Consider the following 5162-nt stretch of genomic DNA (forward strand, 5'->3'; position numbering starts at 1 on the left):
ATGATATGCCTGTGAGTGAGTAAGCCACCTGTAGACTTGATTAGGAAGCGTGGGCCGAGGAGTTCAAGCCATAGTAACTGATGATGCCAAAGGCCGAGTTCTGGCTTGATAACACCATTCGGGTGTTCGATGAATTGTCATGCACACCCGACGAATGTCTAAAATGTGTGTATCTTTGTTGCAGACTCACCTACTATTGGTGGAGGACCTTGATTTCCATAGTCCCGAACGAGCGAGTAACTTGGGACTTCTTTCAAAAGGAATTCCGAAAGAAATTATTAGCCAACGGTTCATTGATCAGAAGCGTAAGGAGTTCTTGGAACTCAAGCAAGGCCGTATGACTGTATCTGAATACGAACATGAATTCGTAAGACTCAGTAGGTATGCCCGGGAGTGTGTAGCTGATGAGGTTGCTATGTGCAAAAGGTTCGAGGAAGGATTGAATGAAGATTTAAAGCTACTAATGGGTATTTTGGAAATAAAAGAATTCGTAACACTAGTCGAACGAGCCTGCAAGGCGGAAGAACTTGGAAAGGAGAAGAGGAAGGCTGAATTTGAAGCTAGAGATTATCGTAAAAGATCGACGGGTAAAGCTCCGTTCTCAGCTGTAAAGAAGTTCAGGAGGACATTAATAAGTCGAGGGCGACTGCGGGAATTTCCATCAGGGCAAGACCATCGATGGGCTCCCGAGCTACTTCGGTAGCTAGTGTGGGCAATAATCGTCACGAGAAACCTGAATGTCCCCAATGTGGAAGACGACACCTAGGTGAATGTTGGGGCAAGTCTACTAGCAGGACCTGTTACGGATGCGGTTCGAAGGACCACTTCATTAGAGATTGCACGGAGCTGGATGAGAAGAATAAGATTCAAGGTGCAAGACCTAGTGGAGTGACATCTAGAGGTAGACCACCGAGAATTTTAGGAGGCAGGGGTGGTAGTCAGAGGGGGCCTCTGATACGGCCGATCGAGCCGAGAACCGTACTCCTGCTAGAGCATATGCCATTCGCGCACGAGAGGAGGCATCCTCCCCCGACGTCATCACTGGTACCTTCACTCTCTTTGATACTAATGTGATTGCATTGATTGACCCTGGTTCTACTCATTCATATGTATGCGAAACCTTAGCAACCAGTAAGACTCTACCTGTTGAGTCTACTGAGCTCGTAATTCGAGTATCAAACCCTTTGGGTCAATGCGTACTTGTTGATAAAGTGTGTAAGAGATGCCCTCTAATAATCCGAGAATCCTGTTTTCCGGCCGATTTGATGCTTTTGCCGTTCGACGAGTTTGATGTTATTCTTGGTTGGATGGTTAACCGCGCATGATGCAGTTGTGATTGCAAAAGCAAGACTATCGATTTGAGGTGCGCAAATAACGAAATAATCCGAGTTGAGTCTGCGGACTTAAGGGGGTTGCCAGCTGTAATATCAGCAATGTTGGCCCAGAAATATGTAAGGAAAGGGTGCGAAGCATACCTCGCGTATGTACTTGATAACAAGGAGTTAGAAAAGAAACCCGAATCGGTGCCGGTGGTCTGTGAATACCCGGATGTTTTTCCTGAAGAGTTACCGGGTTTGCCACCTGTTCGGGAGGTAGAGTTTGGTATTGAGCTTGTACCTGGAACTACGCCAATTTCGATCGCTCCGTATCGTATGGCACTAACCGAGTTAAAAGAGTTGAAAGCTCAGTTGCAAGAATTGACGGATAGAGGTTTCGCTCGACCGAGTTTCTCACCTTGGGGTGCACCAGTATTGTTCGTGAAAAAGAAGGACGGAACCATGAGGTTGTGCATTGACTATCGTCAGCTGAATAAAGTGACGATAAGGAATAAGTATCCGTTACCGCGTATTGATGATCTGTTCGATCAATTAAAGGGAGCATCGGTGTTTTCAAAGATAGATTTGAGATCGGTTATTATCAGTTGCGGATTCGAGATTCGGACGTACCCAAAACTGCTTTCAGAACGAGGTACGGTCACTACGAGTTCTTAGTGATGCCGTTTGGGCTCACTAATGCCCCTGCGGTGTTTATGGATTTGATGAATCGGATCTTTAGGCCGTATTTGGATCAGTTCGTAGTTGTGTTTATTGATGACATCTTGGTCTATTCAAGAGATGAGACCGAACATGCTGAGCATCTGAGGCAAGTGTTGCAAATTTTGCGGGATAAGCAGTTATATGCTAAGTTCAGTAAGTGTGAGTTCTGGTTAAGAGAGGTTAGCTTCTTGGGTCATGTGGTATCCGCATCGGGTATTCGAGTTGACCCGAGCAAAATTTCAGCCATACTTAACTGGAAGCCTCCGAGAAATGTTACCGAAGTCCGGAGCTTTCTAGGGCTCGCCGGTTATTACCGACGATTTGTCAAAGGTTTCTCGATGATAGCCACACCAATGACGAAGCTACTTCAAAAGGATGTTAAGTTCGAATGGACGGAGAAATGTCAGAAAAGCTTCGATCAACTGAAAACTCATTTGACTGAAGCTCCAATTTTGGTGCAACCCGAATCGGGTAAAGAGTTTGTCATTTATAGTGATGCATCCCTACTTGGGTTGGGTTGCGTATTGATGCAAGAAGGTCGAGTTGTGGCCTATGCGTCGAGACAATTGAAGCCACACGAGAGAAATTATCCGACCCATGATCTCGAACTAGCCGCCATTGTGTTTGCATTGAAAATATGGCGACATTATTTGTTTGGTGAGAAGTGCCATGTGTTTTGAATCACAAAAGTCTCAAATATTTGATGACTCAACGAGACTTGAATCTGCGACAAAGACGTTGGCTTGAGTTGTTGAAAGATTACGAGCTTGTCATTGATTACCACCCGGGAAAGGCTAATGTGGTTGCGGACGCCTTAAGCCGGAAATCACTATTTGCTTTGCGAGCAATGAATGTACACTTGTCTGTTCTACCTGACAATGTGTTAGTAGCTGAATTAAAAGCCAAACCATTATTGACTCATCAAATTCGTGAAGCTCAGAAGGTCGATGATGAATTGGTTGCAAAACGAGCTGAGTGTGTTCCGAACAAGGAATCGGAGTTTCAGATTGATGATGATGGTTGTTTGAGGTTTAGAAGTCGTTTGTGTGTTCCAAGGAATTCGGAACTCATTCCGATGATTCTGAACGAAGCCCATTGTAGCCGAATGTCAATTCACCCCGGGAGCACGAAAATGTACAACGACTTGAAACGTCAGTTTTGGTGGCGTGGTATGAAACGAGACATCTCCGACTTTGTTTCGAGATGTTTAATATGTCAACAAGTGAAAGCGGAACATCAAGTGCCTTCAGGGTTACTTCAGCCGATCATGATACCCGAGTGGAAATGGGACCGAGTCACAATGGACTTTGTGTCCGGACTGCCATTGTCCGCAAGTAAGAAGGATGCGATTTGGGTTGTTGTTGATAGGCTGACTAAGTCGGCTCACTTTATCCCCGTGCGTACGGATCTTTCATTGGATAAACTAGCCGAATTGTATGTCTCTCAGATTGTGAGATTACATGGAGTACCTATTTCTATCGTGTCGGATAGAGATCCAAGATTCACCTCACGATTTTGGAAGAAATTGCAAGAAGCTTTGGGTACCAAGCTGCATTTTAGCACCGCTTTTCACCCCCAAACCGATGGACAATCCGAGCGGATAATTCAGATACTCGAGGATATGCTGAGATGCTGCATCCTTGAGTTTAGTGGTTCATGGGAACGGTATGTACCTTTGATTGAATTCGCTTACAACAATAGTTTTCAATCAAGTATTAAGATGGCACCTTATGAGGCTTTGTACGGTCGTAAATGCCGTACGCCATTGTTTTGGACCGAGCTTCGTGAAAGTAAAATTTTTGGAGTTGATTTGATTAAAGATGCCGAACAAAAAGTAAAGGTAATCCGCGAAAGTCTAAAGGCAGCCACGGATCGTCAGAAATCGTATGCGGATTTGAAACGAAAAGACATTGAATATCAGGCGGGAGATAAAGTGTTTCTTAAAGTTTCGCCTTGGAAAAAGGTACTCAGATTTGGCCGAAAGGGCAAGTTGAGTCCGAGATTCATTGGGCCATACGAAATATCCGAACGAGTCGGTCCAGTTGCGTATCGATTGATTTTACCCCATGAACTTGAAAAGATTCACGATGTCTTTCATGTTTCAATGCTTAGACGTTATAGATCCGATCCGTCACATGTGATTAATCCCTCAGAAGTTGAAATTCAATCTGACTTGAGCTATGAAGAAGAACCGATTCGTATCCTAGCTCGTGAAGTGAAAGAGTTGCGAAATAAAAGGGTTCCGTTGGTTAAGGTGTTGTGGCTCAAACACGGGATCGAGGAAGCAACCTGGGAACCCGAGAGCTCGATGAAAGAACGATATCCAAACCTATTTACCGGTAAGATTTTCGAGGACGAAAATTCCTTAAGTGGGGGAGAGTTGTGACAGCCCAAAATTGACCCTAGTCGGGAAGTGGTTTCGGGACCGCTAAACCGAGTCACCGAAATGTTTGAATGTGATATTTATTGTCTAGAATATGTATATATGCATGTGTTAAAATTTCATGGTTGAATTTTGTAAATTGTAAGTGAAATTTTATTAAATAGGACTTATGTGAGAAAATTTAGAAATGTGCTAGGCTAATGTAAGGTGGCCCATTTATGCATGTTGCAAATAGTTGTACTTGCATGTCAAATACCCCTTTTATTTTAAGTGGTGGCCGGCCATGATGGTCATATATATATAATATGTATTAAATCTTAATTAAATGGCCATTATTTTATGCAAAAGAAAGGAAATAGATTAAAGAAAGAATAAAAGAAAAGTAATGAAGACAAAGCATCATCTTTGTCTTCTTGGCCGGATTGAAAGAAAGAATTGGGGCAAACATTCGGTCACTTGAAGCTTGAGAAGGGGGGGAAATGGGTGAAGAAAACTAAGTGTTCATCTTTGTTTCTTCTAAGCCGAATGTGAAGGAAGGAATAGGGGCAAAGAACTTTCGGCCATTTGAATGCTTAATAAGGTTAGTATATTGTGTTAAAGTTGTGAAATTTTAGCTTGTTTTAGGTTAATTATCATGGTTCTTACTTAGACCATGCAAAATTTTTAACTTTGATGGATGGATGGAGCATTCGGCTATGGCTATTAAAGAAGGAAATTTGATTACTTCCTTTAAGTTTTGATGA

Source organism: Gossypium hirsutum, chromosome A02 (genome assembly GCF_007990345.1).
Source record: "Gossypium hirsutum isolate 1008001.06 chromosome A02, Gossypium_hirsutum_v2.1, whole genome shotgun sequence".
NCBI classification, from domain to species: Eukaryota; Viridiplantae; Streptophyta; class Magnoliopsida; order Malvales; family Malvaceae; genus Gossypium; species Gossypium hirsutum.